General features: G+C 38.1%; 1 protein-coding gene across 3 annotated transcripts in view; it reads left to right on the forward strand.

The window, feature by feature from the left end:
* Positions 1–3,263: 3,263 nt before the first annotated feature.
* Positions 3,264–20,636, forward strand: part of ARFIP1 (ARF interacting protein 1) — a 135,020-nt gene continuing 117,647 nt past the window's right edge. For all 3 annotated transcript variants that reach the window (XM_082653922.1, XM_082653924.1, XM_082653923.1), the window contains exon 1: positions 3,264–3,492. The gene's annotated coding sequence lies outside the window, so the exon portion shown is untranslated. The remainder of the gene's footprint in view (positions 3,493–20,636) is intronic.

Raw genomic sequence — 20,636 nt, forward strand, 5'->3', positions numbered from 1 at the left:
TAAGGCTCATGTAGTCAGTTTAGGACCACCCAGATTATCTTCCTTTTGAGTAACTCAAAGTCAACTGATTAGTAACCTAAATTACATCTGCAAGATTCGTTTTGTATGTAATATAATATAATCATAGGAATGATATCCTATCATGTGCACAGAGGAGGGAATTATACAAGGTGAACGTCATTGGAAGTCATCTAAGAATTCACACAAGACTGTTCCTCATGTTGTTGTTTTATAATTACAGACAAAACTAAAAATAATCCAAATGTGTAACAAAAAGGATTAGATAAATTAAGGAATATCTATATGCTAAAATACTATTGTACACTGTTGATGGGAATGTAAATTGATGCAACCAATGTGGAAAACAGTATTGAGGTTCCTCAGAAAACTAGAAACAGAGCTATCATATGACCCAGCAATTCCAGTGCTGGATATATATCTGAAGAAAACAAAAACATTCATATGAAAAGATACACACACCCCAATGTTGATAGCAGCATAATTTACAATAGCCAGGATATGGAAGTCACTGAAGGAGAATATTTAATGGAATGGAATTGCCATTGGAAATTGGAATTTCCAAATGGAAATTCCATAATATATTAAGTGGAAAAAGCAATCACTGTATGCCAACAAATACAACATACACTGAAAGTTACATGAGGGCAAAGGCTCATGGCTATTCCTACAGTGCTTAGTGCCCAGGAAACAGTAAGTTCTTAAAAACGACCTGTTAAATAAATGAAGAAAAAAATACTCACAGAAAAAAAAGATACTGACCAAAATGTTGAATGTTAACTCCAGAAAATGGAATTATGAATAGTTTCTTTTCTTTTAGTTAAAACAATTTCTACTCTGATGTTCTACTCATTCTACTATACATGGGTTTGTTTAAATGTTCCATTAATCAGTACCCCCTAATAAAGGGTTTATTTCCAGAGAATTACACTGTGCAATCAGTAACTAAATATCTCTTCATGAAAAGGAAGCTGTCAATAAACAGTGACAAAATTACTGTGACACTACCAGAATTCCCCTAGAAAAGAAAACTAGCACCTTCTTCTTCCAAGGAGATATTGATAAGCAGAATACAATATTCAACATCTAAAGCAAAGAGAAAAGGTTGCATGCACATTTAATTCACTCAGAAAGGAAAAGTAACAATATCCTTTAACCCGTTGCCTCCTTTCCTTCCCGATCAATAAATAAAAGATAGGCTGCCACAGTTTCCCACAGGCCAAGTGAATAAATGGTACCTGATTTTTCTAAAGCTGAATAATAGCCAATAGCAGTGCAAAGGTAAATGAGTAGATAAGCCCCATGTCATAAGCATATGTGACAGGCAGCTATTCCCTTTTTGTCTTACTTCTCCAAACACAATGGCAATTAAAAGAAAAGTAGTAATCTTCTGTTCTTCCTAAGGAGAATGGACAGGCAGAATTCCCCAAGCTGTAGGGAGAGGGGGAGATAGAGATAGAGAGAGAGAGAGAGAGAGAGAGAGAGAGAGAGATGAAAAAAGTCTCCATCTAAGCAAGGTTAGGTTTAAAATAGTCTTTGAGTTAGTATGAAAAATTTTCCCCAAACCCAAGAATAATGGCTACTACTTCCTTTTTCCCAAAGAAAGTGCATAGACTTTCACTGTTTTCCATCTACTACTAAGTTCCATTCTGTTCCTATATAATAAGAGCAGTAATTATCCTAGATTGGAATCCTTGTCTTATAATTGAGAAGCCTAACAGGATGGCTTTGAACAGGAAAATCCACAGTAAACTGTAGAACTTAAGTTAAATGAATCGGCATATATATTCACCCATTTAAGATAAGGGCCCTTTAACCACAGATTTATGTTTTGGGATTTCATTACGGTTTTTGTCAGAGAAGGTGTCCTGGAGATTTCAGACAATAAATATTGTTATTTACTTTTGAAATATTGGTGGTGTCACGGGTATCTACTCTTCACAGATATGGGAAAGATTATCTGTACAGGGATGTACAGTTCACTACGCTGAAACTCCCTACAAATTTGGAGAAGCAGAGTTCTGCCTTCGGGCACTTAGTCATTAAAAATGTCTTGTCAACTAATGTGACAAGGCAGGTGAGAATTATGGTCTAAAGAGGGGTAGGTCCCACGGAGTGCACTGTTGCCTTTGGCATTCCTGCAAGTGAAATGGTGGTGAAAATGAGCACCCAAGGCTGTCAAAGTAAAAGCGGAGTCCGAAACCTTGAAGGGAGATGCGCTCGGCTGGATCACCGGTAGGTACTGTATGCAACTGAGCTTCAGGTTTGTCTAGCACCACTGCAGAGCCATACGGTGCTGGGGACAGCGAGAATATCCGAAGTACAGATTGGGGCCTCCACTTAGGAAACTACAAAGGGATCTTAGAGAAGGACTGTTCGTCGGTTTCTGTAGACAGGGCAGTGATCTACTTAAGTAACGGGGCGAGCAAAGAAAGCAGAAATCAGTCCTCTGGATAAACAGTAACAGGAAAGAACAGTATCATGGACCCACTGTCTGCGAGCGAGCAGAGCAGAAGGTGATCACAAAGATAGAGCAAATCATAAGAACTCAGGGGTGCCGGGCGAGGAGGTCTGGTCTTCCTGAAGCGGGTGGGCGTGAGTGACGTGGCCAGAGGGTGGCTTTCCAGGCACTGGGGAAAGAGAGTGAGGCGCCCGCATCCCGTCTGCTCCCTAAATCCCGCATTCCCTCCACCCTCCCACCTCCCACGGGGCTTAAATAACCTTCTACGTGCTCTCTGGCAGCTGAGAAAGAAGCTTGGCTCTCCTGTGATTGCGAGGCGGTGAGCTACGTCCACCTCCACCCTCCCGCCACCGGCTCACCGTCTGTTGGGGGGACGCCTAATACGTGAGGCTGGGGTGTGTGGGTGAGAAAAGGATGCCGAGGGCTCCTGGACCTCCGACCACTCAAGACCAGGCCAGCGCGCCCTTCGGCAAGCCCCCAGCTCTGGCAGGTGCATCTGGACCCGCGCTCACAGCCCCCCCAGCAATCTAGCCGCAGCCAGAAAATTACCCGGGCAAAGGCGCCGGCTGAGTCCCGGATGTGGTTGCTAGGGGCCGCAGCGGGAGGGGCGGGGCCCGCCTCCTGGAGTGGGGCGGAGGGGGCCTCGGGGGAAGCGCGCTGGCACCATCGAGACGTGGCTGGGCCGGCCAGACTGAGGGAGAGAGAGGCCGTCCAGGGCTACGGACAACGCTACTTCCGGTCCCCTCACTTCCGGCTCCGCTGCTCTCGGTGTTGGAGCTGCAGGCCTGGTGGAGCTGCTGCCGGTCTGAGTGTCCTCGGCGGTTGGTCAGTGTGAGGCTGTGACAGCCGCTGTTGTTCCCCGCCCCCGAGGAGCCTAGGTGCGTGGGAGAAGGGGAAGAAGGAAAAGGCCCGGGTCGCGTTTCCGCTCACTTCTTGCCAGGGCTGAGGCGACTCCGGAGAGCAGAGGCAGGGATAATCCTCGACGTGCGAGCTGCCGGCTTCCCTGCAGACAGGTGAGGGCGGAGCTGGCCGGCTGGGAAAGAGGCGGGGGAATGCTTCTCGGAGGTGGTTGGCGGGGCTGGACACATTGCCTCTGGAGCTCGCAGTTCCGGACTTCCACAGGGCACTTATGTCCTTAGTCTGTGTGTGCCATCTCTCTCTGTCCAGGCATTCGGCCTTGGGTTTCTGTCCCTTCGTTCCTCCTGTCCCCCCTGAGTGTACCCCCGAAACATCCGGGTGAAGAGGTAAGACTGGCCCTCCCAGGGCGGCACCCTCCCGGTTTTGCATGTATTGAGCGGAGAAAGGGGTTGAAGGATCCAGGTCTTTCTCGACTAAGCCTCGGAACGGGCCACCTTCAGGTTTGGTGTCCAGCCTTCATTGCTCTCCTTTCCCTGCATCCCCTATTTCTCCTCTCCCGCAGTGAGAGGAAGGGAGATAGCGATAGTCCCTGCGAGAGATTCCTCGGGCAGTGGTGCAGGGAGGAGCCTTGCCTGTGACATGTCCCAAGCCTGACTGCTTGCGAGGACGTCCAAGGAATGCTGGAGTTTGGGAAGGAAGTTGTGCCGTCGTCTCATCCGTTCCTCTTTGCCAAGTTACTACTGTTTACGTGTCTAGGAAACAGGAAAGAGGTTTTTGTTTTGTTTTAAGAACAGTTTCTAGACGCTTTTCCCTTTTACTTTATTTTATTATTACTTCCCTTGTTTTATTCTCATCTCCCTCTTGAGCCCTTTGATCTCAAAAGGTTTGTAGTTAACACTTCCTGCAGATCCTTTAGCCATCACGTTTGAGGATTTCTGGCCCCCTCCCTTCCTTTTTTCTCCTAGATTAAAGCATCTAATTTCTCTCAGTCGGTTCTTAAGGAAAAAATGGAAGATTTGCAGGACTTTGGTTAAACTTGTGCTTTCACCTGCAAGTGTGGCAGGTGTGTGTTCACATTTGCCATTTAATTAACTTCACTGGCGTGGGAATGTGCACCAGAATTGGTTACCTTAAATCGTTCCTTGTTAAGGCAGCAGGAATTGGCCATTTTATTGCTGCTGTCTCAGAGTGAATGCAACAGACTACATGTCACTGTTTTAATTCCACTTTTCTTTTGTTAGTCCTGTGTTTTTTTGTTTTCCCCACTCAACATGACCAACACCCTCTCCCAGCCACCACGTCTAACACTCATTAGCTGAGAAAACAAAATATTTCTAATCTTGTTTTATTTTCTGGATTAAAATCTCGGTCTCAGTTACTTTCATTCCGTTTCAAATTGATAAATTAGTTTGCCTTAATCCTGGGTCATGCCTTTGGGGACTGTGGTCTAGTGGTCAGTGACTTTCAGGGGACTTCCTCATCCCCACCCCTGAAATTAAGTGCACAGTTTTGTTTTCAGTGCATTTTCTCCTTTCTGGGGAGAATGTCCATTCTTTTTATCAGATTCTCAAAGGAGATATATAACCTCCAGGTAGATTAAAAGCTGCTCCTTAGACAGTGTCTTGAAGTTAATGAAAACTTTTTTTGTGGAGCTACTACTTTTTCAAACTGTACATAGCTAGTTTGGGCACCAAGGAGAGTAGAATGCAGAGATTCCAGCTTTATTGTGATGAAATCTCTAGCTACTTCAAAACTTCAGTGTTTCTAAATTTCTTCCTAGACCTAGAGAAGGAAGTAAGACCTCCTCTTTATTTAGTTCCTGATTTGTGGTTTCGAGGTTTCTCTTTAGGGATAAGTATTTGTGGCCAATGTTGTGGCGATCCAGTGGATTTATAAATTGATACATTTATTATTATTTTATACATATTTAATATCACCAACCTACTGGGTACAGTTCAGAGTAAAAGTTTAAATTTTTAGTGTACTTTGTTTTCATTTTCTTGTTTTTCACTTGAGGCATCTACTTTGGGCTTCGGCTTTGTTCAGAAGGGCAAATGATGCTTCAGTGGTGTGATCTGTAAGCCTTGGGCATGTTGCTGCTCATCTCGACATCTCCTTTCCCTCCATATTACCTCTATATTAGGAATTTAATGATCGTTCTCTTTTGTGACTAAGTTAGTATCCTTCCAAACTTAATGTAAGTTTAGAGCGCACATTTGAACTTACGGATTTGATGGTAAAGTGTTTGTTGATCAAGGGTTGACGTTCTAAAATATTTGACACCTGTTTCATAGAATGTTAGAACTTGAAGAGACCTATACAGCTCATCATAGTCTATATGGAGTAACCAGTGTATTCTGCGCACAAAATAATTTTCCCTCTGTCTAGCATCCTCACTTTGGGGGGCAGAAAACATAAGTTTATAAAGAGTCAATTATGCTAAATTAGTTTCCTTCTAAGGTAGTGACAAAGTCAGAAGATTGATTATATCTGACACCATAACAACAATTAACACTTGTTTGCTTACTGTGTGCCAGGCATTATGCTAAGTGCTTAATATGATTATGTCATCCAACCCTCACAGCAACCTTATAAAGGGGCTAAATTTTTCATTTTTGTAGATGAAGAAATTGAAACTAAATGATTAACTGAAGCTGAAGTAATCTGCTCAGAATTCACTGGTCAGGCCAGGATCGAACCTAGGTTATCTGAATCCAGACTGTGAGCTCTTAACTACTACTCTAGGCTGCTTCTACCATATTTTCTTTACATCTTTTATTGGCATGTGTTGGGGTATCTCACCTGATTTTCTATCAGACATTAAGTAAAGAAGGTCTTTTCCTTTATTAATCTTCAGTAGTTGAACACCTGGTTGAATATCACACCAAAAAGTATGACAAAAAGAAATGAATTCGGAGGAGGCCTATGGAGTGTTATTTGATAGTTTTCCCACAGGGCGGATATAAATCTGTGTATGTGTTTGTCGGGTGTGTGTGTGTGTGTGTGTGAGTGAGTGTGTGTGTGTGTGTGTTTGTGTGTATGTATGATGACATATGAGGAGTGGAAAATGTGAAAATAAAGGTTTTAAGTAATAGACTTGGCATTGTAAGAGTCTGGAGGTATAAATACATTCCAGAATGATAACCTTGGGATGGGGTAAGGAATAAATTCAGGATGGAGGAAGGAGTAAATTTAATAGGGAATTTAAGATAATATGGCTGTGGATGAGAAACTAACAATATATGTGCAGATTGGAAACAGCAGTCCCACAAAATATGGATGATGATGACGTAGGGACCATAACAGTCTAAAAGTCAGATATACACCAGCATTAGTTCTAGGAAGTATGAAAAAGACTATAAAACAAAGGAACCTGAAAATAATCTTATTCTCTTTAGTCTCTAGATTAGCTTTAGGCAGTCATGGAAGCCAGTGATTAGCTCTTACGGATTCTCAGCTATTTTCTACAAGACAAAAGTCTACATTTTCTTTTTCTCTTTGTTTATTTTCTCTTTCATCTTCCCTCCATCCCTATTTCCCTCTCTTCCATTACTTCTAAACTTTTGTCTTAAGATGGTTCTAGGCAGATATTGCTGGAAGTTGCTCAAATCTTTTGTGAAAGTATGGTAACATCTTTGCCATATTGTCACCTGAGAGTTTTTATTTTGTTTCATTTTTTGTATATGCATGATGGCATTGGACTAGCAGCTCCTTGATGTTCGGGCTTGATCCTTTGGAGAACTGTGACATCACTGTCTTTGAAGCAGGATCATAACAATAACAGAGTTGGTGGTGAGACCTAAATTATCCAGAGGAGGGAGTCATTTGGCCATCTCCAGTGTCTGCCGACATGAGATAGTGTGTTAGAGCAAAGTTTCCAAACTTCTGCATCATGGCACACATAAAAATGATTATTTGTATGGCAGATTCCCCAGCTCCCTGTAGGCCGAGGGGGCCAGGGAGAGGGGGTGTCAATATTTTCAGCACATCTGTAATCCATTCTTTTTTTAAAAATTTATTTATTTTTGGCTGCACTGGGTCTTTCATTGCTGCGCATGGACTTTCTCTAGTTTCAGTGAATGGGGACTACGCTTCATTGTGGTGCGCGGGCTTCTCATTGCGGTGTCTTCTCTTGTTGTAGAGCATGGGCTCTAGGCGCACAGGCTTCAGTAGTTGTGGCACATGAGCTCAGTAGTTGTGGCTAACCGTCTCTAGAGCGCAGGCTCAGTAGTTGTGGTGCATGGGCTTAGTTGCTGTGCGGCAACTAAGAGATCTTAGTTGCCACGGAGCAACAACTAAGATTGGGATTTTCCCGGACCAGGGCTCGAACCTGTGTCCCCTGCCTTCCCACCAGGGAAGTCCCTGTAATCCATTCTTGGCATATTGATTGGAAAGCTTTGTCCAAGAGAGGAGGAATATGTTACTCTTTAATACCTTCTTTTTATTTAGCATATAATAATTTACAAAGCATTTTCCCATATATTCTCATTTTATTTTTACTCCAGCCATCTCAAGTAGGTAAGAGCAGATAACATTACTGTGTTAGAAATGAAGAAATTTAGATTTTAGATGAAGTACTTTGCATAAGGTCACACATCTAATAAGGGATGGATCAGGAATTCACATCCCAGATGGAAAGAGTCCCTGGGGTTAAGCCAGTGTAACGTAACCTCTAGGATGGCTGGGATTCTGTTTTGTTTCAGAGCTCTCCCCTTCAATATCTAGGGCAGCGCCAGGCACATAGAAGTCCGTAACAGTTGTCATTTATCGAGTGCTACTCTGGCTAGGCATTATGCTTTATAGATGCTATCTGTGTATTAGGTACTGTTATTTTCTATAAACAAATGAAGAAACAGGTATAGAAACCAGCAGAAGTAATTAGTCCAAGGTCATCCAAATAGTAAAAGGAGAACCACAGACTCATAAAGTTGCTTGACTCCAAAGCTTGTACTCTTTTTCACTATAGTGACTAATGATTCCATGATATTGTGGGGTAGAGATTGGGTTCCACTTAAAGTATATGACACTGGTGGCAGAGGGTGGTCGTGATGGTGGTGAAAGGGAGATAAGCAAGAGGACTATTGTTTATTTTTGGCAGCCTTGAGGTAGAGTTCTAGAGATGATAGCTTTCTAATAGGATTCTCAAGGTGTTTGGGATGGGGATGGGGTAGAAGAGAAATATGATAAAACTCATAGAGAGTAACTTGGGCCATTGGTGCGCCTTTTAACAAAAGGGTTAAAAATGTAGATCCTCTTCATATATGGCTAAATGTTCATTATAGATTATTTCTTAAAGGAGGTTTACAGATTATTTTCATTTTCCTCTTTCTGTATTTCCTAATTTTTCTGTGCAGCATTTAATTAATTTTAAAATTAAAAATATTTTAAATTTTACAAGTAAGAGATATTCTTGAAATAAAAATTCAAATAATACAATAAGCAGGTTGAATGAAAGCTTCTACTTCTTTAATCCCTCTATCCCCCACACTGGCTCTCAATTAATTCATAAGGTGGTTGTTTGGGATTAGATGAAATATACAAGGAAGCTCTAAACTGCACCTGTCCAATAGAGTAGCCACTAGCCACATGTGACTATTTAAATTAGTTGAGATAAAATAGGATAAAAATTCAGTTCCTCAGTCAAACCAGTCACATATCAAGTGCTCAGTAGCCACATGTGGCTAGTGGCTACTTTACTGACTAGTGCAGGTATTGAATATTTCCAAGGACATTGGCCAGCCCTGCTAAAACTTTAAAATACTGTATGATTAGTGACATAATAAATATACTGTTGAAACAAGATTTTTAAAACTCTGTGTTCCGCATGGTGCCTAGCAGTTTTTGTTGTAGTTGATGAAATATTACTGCCATGTTTTGTCTCAGCTTTTTGTTTTAACTAAATACAGATGGTCAAAGTCTAACGTTTTTCTTGGATATTTGGCAATTATAGTTAGCTGTTTTACTAGGATAAAGATGTCAGCTTTTCTAAGGACGTGAGTGTTTTCTATCTCGTCTGAGCTCTAGATCTATATATTTTGCTTTCCAGTTGGCACCTCTCTTGCATATATTAGAGATATCGCAAATACAAGGTCTAAAACTAAACTGATTTTTCCCTCACTCCCAAAACCCCCCAAAATGTTGGTCCTCTTTCTTTGCTTTTTATTTCAGTGAATGACTCCATTATTTTTCCAGTTGGAAAATACAGGACAGTAGGAGTGATCCTTAATATCTCCCTCTCCCTTACACGTCTAGTCTGTCAACAAGTTTTATTAATCTTACTTTCTAAATACCTCTTAAATCTGTCAACTAGTTCCCATTTCCACTACCACCACTTTAGTTTGTTACCATCATCTTGCCTGAAATTTCTACAGCAGCCTTCATTCTTGTCTACCCACTTCTGTTTCAACCCCTCTCTAATCCAGTATCCATCCTGAAGGCACAGTGATTTATTTTGAAACACACGTTTGATTGTCACTCTTCTCTCCTCTTCACCAGTCTTTTTATGGCTTCTCATTGCTTTTAGGATAAAAACAAAACTCCTTCACAATGGTCCAGCCTTATTTTTTATCATGTTCTGCTTAACTCTTCATTTCACCCATGCTGGCTTTCGTTTCTCCCTTTGTACTTGTCTTGCTCCTTGCATTACATGGCTTTTGCACATGCTTTTCTCCCTGTCTTTACCACTCTTTCTTTTCTTCCATTTCACTCGTTGGCTCTTAGCTATCCTTCACACCTCAACTGAAGTTTTGCTTCGTGAGGAAATATCCTGACCTCCCAGATGAGGTAGTAATGTCATACGTTTTCCACAGTTGCCGTTTACATTTATATGTGTGACTGTATGATTGTCTTTCTCTTCCGCTACCGTCATATCCATGCAGATAGGGACCACATCTTATTTTCTTTTTTGGCTCATTATTGACTCCCAAGAACCTAGGCCAGTGCCTGATACCTAAATATTGATTGAATTTCCAAGTTGATAGTATTAAAGATTTCAGTTCATGGAGTTTTGCCATATAGGATTTTAAATATAAATAAATATATTAGTTAAACTTCCAGTTACGCTGTTTTTTCCAAGTGCATGAAAATAAATTTTTTTCTTTTTTATTGGGGTATAGTTGCTTCACAATGTTGTGTCAGTTCCTGCTGTACAACAAAGTGAATCAGCTATATGTATACATATATCCCCTCCCTCTTGGACCTCCCTCCCCCCTCCATCCCGCCCATCTAAGTCACCACAGAGCACTGAACTGAGCTCCCTGCGCTATACAGCAGGTTCCCACTAGCCATCCGTTTTACACATGATAGTGTATATATATCAATCCCAATCTCCCAGTTCATCCCACACACCCCTTCCCCACCTCCATGTACACACATCCCTTCTCTACGTCTGCATCTCTATTCTTGCCATGCAGATAGGTTCATCTGTACCATTTTTCTAGACTCCACATACATGTGTTAATATACGATATTTGTTTTTCACTTTCTGACTTACTTCACTCTGTATGATAGACTCTAGGTCCATCCATGTCTCTACAAATGACCCGATTTCATTCCTTTTTATGGCTGAGTAATATTCCATTGTATATATGTACCACATCTTCTTTATCCATTCATCTGTTGATGGGCATTTAGGTTGCTTCCATGTCCTGGCTATTGGAAATAGTGCTGCAATGAACATTGAGATGCATACATGTAAAAGAATGAAATATTTTAATAATATAAATTTATATTATTAATATTAATTATTAAAAACAATAATTATAAAATAATATAGCAAAGTATTCTTAGATTATTTTATAATAAACTCTTATTTTAGAATCATTTTAGATTTACAGAATTACTGTAGAGATAGTATACAGATTCCTATATACACCATGTCCAGTTTCCCACATTATTAACATATTACATTAGTATGGTACATTTGTCACAGTTCATGAACCAGTATTTATACATTATTAGATAACATATGTTCAGATTGCCTCAGTTTTCTCCTAATGACCTTTTTCTATACCAGGATTCTATGCAGGAATAAATCCTGGTTATCATGTGTCCTCTTAGCTTTAACAGTTTCTCGGACTCCTCATTTTTAATGACAAGTTGATAGTTTTGAGGATTGCTGGTCAGGTGTTTTGTAGAATGTCCCTCAGTTGGGATTTGGCTGATTCTTTTCTCATGGTTAGGCTGGGTAATGTGTTTTGGGGAGAAAGGAACAGAGGTAAAGTGCCATTCTTAATCGTATATCAAGAGTAAATGCTATCAATATGCCTTACCACTGTTGATGTTAACCTTGATCACCTGGCTTAAGACAGTGTTTGTCAAGTTTGTACCTTGTAAAGTTACTTTTCCTCTCCTCCCTTTTCATATTGTACTTTTTAGAAGAAAGTCATTATGTGAAGTGCACACTTAATGTGTGGGGAATTATGTTCTACCTCCGTAACAGTGGAGTGTGTACATAAATTTTTTGGAATTCTTCTGCAAGGGAGATTTGCCTCTTCTCTCCCATTTATTAATTTATTCAGTCATTTATTCATATCAGCATTGACTCATGGTTATTTATTTTATACTTTGCATTATAATCCAGTATTTATTTTATTGCTCAAATTGTTCCAGCTTTGGAAGCTCTTTCAGTTGGTTCCTATATTCCTTTGAGCTTTTGTTGTTCTGTTACGGTGGTTTTTTTTTTACAGCATGTTCTTACTTTCCAGCACTACAAGATACTCCAGGCTCATCTTGTATGTAATCCTGCCTCAGTCCTAGAATCAGCCATTTCTCCAAGGAGCACTGGTTCCCTTTATTGGAGAATGGTATTAGAAACCAAGATCTGGGCACTATGTGTGCTCATTGTTGCTGGAGTTGCTTCTAGGAAACATACACTAACTCATGTATGTACACATATCTATAAATATTTCTGTGTGTAACTATCTATATTATTAAGCTGTCTTCTTAGATTATTTCCTCTGAGCTTTTTCCCATTGAAAAAATTACCTGAGAATATTGAGGGGTTTATTTTATATGGTTTTGGGAATTAATACAGAATTTTAAAGTAACTCTCCAGTTCTCTTGGTTGGCTTCATTGCTGATGTTCTGGACCTTAGCTAGCCGTTTGTGAAGAACGAGGCCACAGTACCCTGAATAATTTAGAGTTTATTTACAGCTAGTTTTCTTTTCAGGGAGTAATTTAGTTTTGAGAGTCTTATCATTTTACTTCTCATTAGTTTCTCTGTAACACAGTCTGAATGGGGAAAATAAAAAGACTTCTCCAAACTGTTAATTTTGTCACTTGGTTAGAAGGTGGTATAATGGTGAGGATGAGAATAGTTGAATATCTCTTGATTTTTAAATTGTTTCTCATTACTGCATATAATTGAGAATTAACCTTTTTTTGTCAGAGCTTTCTACTTTTGAATTATCTAGGCTGATGTGTTTATCTTAATGAGCAACGTGAACTTAATTTATCACTGTCTAAAAGGATTTAGGAGTATCTAACAAAATAGCTTTTACAGATACCAGATAGTTGTTGACATAAAGACAGCAGTATAATGTGGATGATTCTTTATCTTACTCTTGATTATTCTACTTATGAAAGAAAATGTAATATACTTTGAACATATTGTGTGGTAAACCATTTTCAGTTTAGTATCATTTGCATTGACAATAGGGAAAAGGATCTTTCCTCCATGTTAAGGAAACTACCATCATAAAAAAACCCCACTATTTTAAATTGTTTTGACCAAAACAGAAAACTAATGTATTTTGGATACTACTTTTCACTCAGCATATATAGTTATTTAATGTAGTCACTATGTATTTTAACTCTAAATTTTTTACTGTAAACAAGTCAGTTCAACTTGAAAATTAATATTGAATTATGAAATTAAAACAAATCTTACCATTCTCTTCCTGTTTATCTATGAGCAAGAAAAGATAGACATATTTGAGTGAAAGAAATAGAGCCATTTTCTTTAATCTCTAACCAGTCTCTGAAATCAGTAATATACCCAGTCTAGAGAAGCTAAGCAAGTTCAGACCAAAGCAAGCCCAAGTTTTGCTACTTTTTGCCCTCAGTTTTCTGTATTTACCTCCCTAGCATTGTCCTTGAGTTCCAGTCAGAGCTCCTTACTCCCATACATCACAGTTATTTATAGTACTTCTCCAACTTTTTTACTGAAGTACCCCTAGAAAGAATAACTCTTCAGATATTCCTGTGGAGATTCATATTTCATCATAAAAATTCAAGAAATTTCTTAGACGGCTTATGTGTCTTTTATTCAAGTGAATTTTGTTTTAGATTCCATAACAGCATACTTATTTTCATTTAGAAGAAGTGTAAATTCTCATTCCACTATGATGTGCTCTGTTTATCCTGTTTGTATCTGCTCTCCTGTGCCTTGAGCATACCATTTCAGATCCCCTGAGATATGTGAGTACCTTAATTTGAAATGTGCTCATGTTATAATTTCTATTCAACGTTCATCCTTTAGTATTATAATTCTGAATCTTTAACTCATGGAGATTGTAAATGCAGTTTTTTCTTATCTGGTATCCATGGAGTATTTTGTTTCTTCTTATCTTCTAGGATCCTGGCAAGTCTCTTACCTCCTGCCCTCTCTTTCCTGGGTCCTTGGAAAGACGTTAAATGCACTTAACAGTTGTAGGATATAAAATTCTCCCTCATTAAATTCTGGTTAAAGTTCTTATATAGTTTCCCTCTATAAACTGAATAGATCTAGTCTATTCAGTTTATAGAAAACAAAATGTGATTTTGATAATAAATCAAAAACAACTCCAAAAAGTTGGATAAATTATAAACCTCAGGTAATATTAGTTATACTTTTTTTTTTACAAATGTTAATTAGTAATTCACTTTATTGGTCATTGGTTCTTACACTCATTAGTTAATGAATACCCCTGGCTGATTTATGGAAGTAGAGCCCCAGAGATGACTTGAGGCATATTTGGCCTCAAGTATAAACCAGTCTGTGAAGCCTCAACATTGATGGCAGTTTTGTAATAATGATTTATCATTTTATTTTGAAGACAAATTTAAAGATAACTTTAAATTCGTGTAAAGATCAGAACACATATATCTTAAACAGCACATTCTGCAAGTCATTAACTTTTTTTTTTGGTTTCCCATAATTATAAGTTTTTCTTTTCTTCCAGTTTTATTGAGATATGATTGACATATAGCACATACAAATTTAAGGTGTACAGCATAATGATTTGATTTACATACGTCATGAAGTGATTATCACAGTAAGTTCAGTGAGTAAGTCATTAACTTTAAATCTTGTTGTCATTCCCTATGTGTGTCCATTATTAAAGTTATGAACAAATGAACTTTTAAAAAATGTGAAGGTAAGAGCATTTAAATAATATGAATAAAACACAGACTTAGTACCTGACTCCGTAATTCTCAGAAATTCGATTCCCTGTTTCCCAATCTGCTTGGAGTTATTTGGTCTTTTTTTTTTTTTTAATACTTATCGGTTTATTATATAGTAAAGGATATGATAAAGGATACAGGATAGATAGCCAGATGGAAAGGACATTGGGCAAGATCTGGAAGCATTCTGAGTACAGGAGCTTCTGTCCCTGTGAGTTGGGGTGTTCCATGATCCCAGGACATGGATGTGTTCACCACAGAATTTCTCCAAACCCCATAGTTCGGGGATTTTTGTGAAGGCTTCCTCACTGACGCATTATCAGTTATTAACTCCTCTAGCCCCTTTCACCTCTGAAAGTTCCAAACTTCTAATCATGGCTTGGTCTTCCTGGTGACCAGCCCCATTCTAAAGCTATCATTTGGTCTTTTCTTGAGCTGGATGATAATGATATATTTTGCTAATTGGCGCTACTGATGAATACAGGGGAGCAGATGATAACTACTATTTCACAAGAAAGTAGAAGACAGCAAAAATGAACTGCCTTAACATTCTTCTGTTTTCCCTTCCGTTCCTCACTATTTCCATGGGTTCCTTCCTTCTTTCACTCTTCCTTCTATCTAAGGAAGAGATTTCCTCCTTCTATCTAAGGGTAATTCCTCTACCTTTTCTCAGCATTCCTTACTGTTCTTTAAAAACTTTTATTTTGATCTAATTTTAGACTTGCAGAAATGGTACAGAGAGTTGCTTTATATTCCTTACCCTACTTCCCATAATGCTAACGTCTTACATAACCATAATATAATTATAAGAATAAGAAATTAGGGGCTTCCCTGGTGGCGCAGTGATTAAGAATCCGCCTGCCAACGCAGGGGACACGGGTTTGAGCCCTGGTCTGGGAAGGTCCCACATACAGAGCAATGAAGCCCGTGCGCCACAACTACTGAGCCTGCACACCACAACTACTAAAGCCCGCGCGCCTGAAGCCCATGATGCACAAGAGAAGCCACCACAGTGAAGAGTAGCCCCTGTTCACTGCAACTAGAGAAAGCCTGTGTGCACCAACAAAGACCCAACGCAGCCAAAAGTAAAAAAAAAAAAAAAATTTATATTAAAAAAAAAGAATAGAAAATTAACATTGGTATAATATTATTAACTGAACTACAGACCTTATTGGAATTTCACCAAATTTTCAACTAACTGTCCTTTTTCTGCTGCAGGATTCTGACTAGGAACCCATATTGAGTTTGGTTATTTCTCCATAGTCTCTTTCAATCTGTACGTTTCTCACACTTTCCTGGTCTTCATGACCATGACACTTTGAAGAGAACTGGTCAGTTATTTTGTAGAATGTTCCTCAGTTTGGGTTTGTCCAGTGTTTTCTCATGATTGGACTGAGTTAATGCATTTGGGGGAAGAATACCACAAAAAACAATGTTGTCCTTTTCAGTGCAATGTATCAGGGATTATGCTCTTGATATGTCTTACTACTGGTGATTAATTAATCACTTAGTTAAGTTAGATCTGCTGAGTCTCTTCACTGTGAACTGTGAGTTTCTCCACTTAACTGTCTTTCTTTTTTCAGTTAAGTACCTTGTGGGAGATATTGGAGATTATGTAAATGCTGTTTCTCGTCAAACTTTTGCTCTCTAATTTTAGCATCCATCAGTGAATCTTTCTGCAACACTTATTACTGTGATGTTTGCCTGGTGGAGAGTTCTGGTTTTCTCTTTCTTTTCTGTGTTTATTAATTGAGATTCTGTTGTGAGGAATTGTTACTTTACCCCCATTTACCTATTTATTTGATTATTTATTTCTATCAGTATGGATTCATTAATATTTGTTTTATTCTAGGAGTTTCAATTCAGTACTGTCATTATTTGTTGCTCAAGATGTCTCAGGATTGGCCATTAGGGGCCTTCAGGTTGGGTCCTTTTTTCTTTCGACAATCCCCTGTCCTCTTTTGAATTTTTTCTTGTTTTCTGACACCAGAAAAATGTCCCAGGCTCCTCTTGTATTTTCCTTGCCCCAGTATTAGAATCAACCACTTTTCCTTAAGAGTTGTGGTTCCTTTTATTGGAGAATGGTGTTTAGAGACCAAGATTTGAGCACCAAGTGTACTCATAGTTACTGGGTATCACTGCTTCTAGGTCCTTTCAGTGGACAAAGCTAGGAAACCTATACATACATGCATATGTATGTGTATAACAAATATATATACATGAATACGGACACACACATATTAAAAACCATGTGTTTATACTGATAACTCTGATTCCAGTCCAGTACCACAGGGTTTATTTAGCATTTCTCCTTTCTTTATTACTTTTTTCTCTAGCAGTGAGAAACCAAATTCTCAATATCTACATTCTATTTACATATTTGTTCTGTTCTGTTACATACATAAAGTACTTTAAGAATTACTAACCTATACCCCTGTGAGAAATACTTTTACTAACTATATTAACAGAATTTGTGTATAATTCTTTTTGTCTTTAGCCTCATGGTGTCCAGTCAAGATACTCTTTTCTCCTGCTCTTCCTTTCCCTCCCCTTCCCCTCTACTCCCCCTCCCCTTCTTCTCTCTCTCCGCCCCCATCTCCCTTTGCCCCACTTTCCCCTTTCCCCCTTCCCTGCTTCCCCCTTCCCTTTCCTGGGTTATTCATTTCTAATACAGTTGGTTTCATGTGTTAGTGATTTTTTACTGTTTGAATTCCTCTCAAATCCTGGTTGGTTTTATTTTTTTTTTATGAAGGGTATGTGAAAATTTCTATGGTTCTAAGAGTCAGAATTATTTAAAACTATATATTCAGAGAAGTGTCACTCCTTCCATATTCCTGCTACTTTGTTCCCATTTCCTACTTTTTTTTACACTCTTTTCCCACCTCTCCCTGTAGGTAACCTATCTCTTTAGTTCCTGGTTTATTCTTCTTGTATTTCTTTTGTTCCAATGAGCAGAAACATGTATTTTCATGTATCCTCTTTGTTTTTATATGGAGACAGCATACCCATAGGTATTTTTGGGCTTTGCTTTTTTCGCTTATCACTATGTCCTGGAAATTACAGTATATCATAGAGATCTTCATTTTTTTCAACAGTTGCACAGTACTTCATTGTCTGGATGTGTCATAGTTTATTCAGCCATTTTCCTATGTAAAGACATTTAGGCTCTTCCCAAAATTTTACAATTATGCAGAATGCTGCAATGTGTAAGTATTTTTGTATTAATTGGAGATGTATTCCTGGGATGGATTCTAGACATGGGATTGCTGGTTTCAAAGGTGAGTACATGTGTGATTTTGTTAGGCATTACCAAAGTTCCTTCCAGAATGGATGTACAAATTTGTGTTCCTATCAGCAATGTATATGAGTGCCTGTTTCCTTACATCCTCAGTAACAGAATGTTTTGTTACATTAAAAAATTTTTTGCTAGTCTAATAGATGAGAAATGGTATCTCAGTGTTGTTTTAACTTGCATTTCTCTAATTATGAGTGAATTTGATCATTTTTTATATTTTGGAGACCATTTTAATCTTTTTTAGTCAATCGTCTGTTCATGTCTTTTTCCTGCTTTCTATCTGGTTTTGGTTTTTTCCCCTTTGTTTTTAAGACTTCTTTATATATTAGGGATATTAACCTATTGTGGCATATGTTGTAAATTTTTTTTTTTTTTTGGCTGCACTGGGTCTTCATTGCTGCACACCAGCTTTTTCTAGTTGCGGTGAGCGGGGGCTACTCTTCGTTGCGGTGCACAGGCTTCTCGTTGCGGTGGCTTCTCTTGTTGCAGGGCATGGACTTCAGTAGTTGTGGCTCACAGGCTCTAGAGCGCAGGCTCAGTAGTTGTGGCACACGGATTAGTTGCTCTGCGCATGTGGGATCTTCCCAGACCAGAGCTCGAACCCGTGTCCCCTGCTTTGGCAGATGGATTCTTAACCACTGTGCCACCAGGGAAGCCCCTGTTGTAAATATTTTATCCTAGTTTTTCAGTTGTCTTTTTTCTTTGTTTATAGTGCTTATGTTATACAATTTTTAAAATATCTTTATTTAGTCAAATTAATCAATTTTTAAAATTATCTCTAGATTCTTAGAAAGTTTAAAGAACAATTCATCTGTTTTCTTTTAACAGTTCATCTATGGTTTCATTTTTTTACATCTAGATTCCTAATCTATTTGGAGTTTATTCTTGTGTGTGGTGGTCTAATTTTTTATTTTTCCAAATGGCTACCTAGTTTTCCTGGCATTATTTACTGAGAAGCCCATCTTTAATTAAGCAATTTGAAATGTCACCTTTGTTATATATTAAATGTTTGTATATATTTGGTCTAACTTTAGACTTTTTATTCTGGTCTCTTTGTTTATTCATGTGCTAGTACCATAGTGCTTTAAGTATAGATACTTTATGGTATGTTTTAACATCTGACAAAGTTAGTCCCCTTGTGAGTTTCCTTTTTCAGTGTTTTCCTGACTACTCTTGCATGTTTGATTTTTCCATATCAACTTTAGTATAACTTATCTAACTGTATAATTTAGCTTGTTATATTTTTCTCTATTGCACTGAATTTGTAAATTAACTAAGGGAGAAATGACTTCTTTATAATGTCATCATAGCCGATAACAGGATGTCTTTTCATTTGCTCAGTCTTTAGTGTCTCTCAGTTGTGTTTAAACATTTTTCTCATATAGGTTTTATACATTGTTTAATTTATTCCTAAGTATTTAATCTTCTTTGTTGTAATTGTAAATGGGATTTTTCTCTGCCTTTATGTCCGCTGATTATTGTTTTTCAATAACAGTTCAAAAATTGTTGAGTTTTTTTTAATTGAAATATAGTTGATTTACAATGTTCTGTTAGTTTCAGGTGTACAGCAAAGTGATTCATATATATATTATATTATATATATTCTTTTTCAGATTCTTTCCCCTTATAGGTTATTACAAAATATTGAGTATAGTTACCTGTGCTATACAGTGGGTCCTTGTTGGTTATCTATTTTGTGTATAGTAGTGTGTATATGTTAATCCCAAACTCCTTTTGTATGTTAATTTTTTATCCTACTTTTTCACTGAATTCTTTTAATTTTTAGTTAGTTTTACCGTTGAGTCTTTGGAGTTTTTCAGGTGTACCATCATATCATCTGCAAAAAGAAATAGTTTTACTTCTTTACCTATTATTCTTCTAATTGGTTTGTCTACTTGGATTGGCTAATACCTCTAGTTCAGTGTTGAATAGTAGCAGAAATGGTGGGTTCCTTTGCATTGTTCCTGTTGTAGTGGAAATGCCTCTGTTATTTCTTTATTAAATAAAATAATGGTTGTAGGATTAAAGCGTGTATCATGTTGAAGACATCTCCCTTAATTCCTTTTTCCTTGAGTATTGAATTATGAATGGGTATTGAATTCTGTCAATAGATTTCTCAACATCTACATAGAAAACCATGTTTTTTTCCCCTTATATTTATGAATATATTATATATTAATAGCTTTCTTAATTGAACAGCCTTGTATTCCTGGAATAAATCCCACTTGTTCATGTTGTATTATTTTCTTAATGGGGTATTGGATTTGATTTGTGAACAATAAAATTGTTCCCTCCATTGTATTTCATGAGTAAAACTTTGCTTCTGTACATTATAGTACCTAATATGGTGTTTTGTACTTATTTATCTGTCTCCTTGATTAGATTCAGAGTACAGTCGCCCTCGCTATATATGGGGTATGGGTTCTAGTACACCCACAGATAACAAAATCTGCAGATGCTCAAGTCCCTTATAAAATGGTATAGTACTTGCATATAACCTATGCACATCCTCCCATATACTTTAAATCCTCTCTACATTACTTATAATATAATGTAAGTGTTATATAAATAGTTACTGGTGCATGGCAAATTCAAGTTTTGCTCTTTGGGACTTTCTG

The sequence above is a fragment of the Grampus griseus genome, assembly GCF_964374135.1.
Source record: "Grampus griseus genome assembly, chromosome: 4".
NCBI lineage: Eukaryota > Metazoa > Chordata > Mammalia > Artiodactyla > Delphinidae > Grampus > Grampus griseus.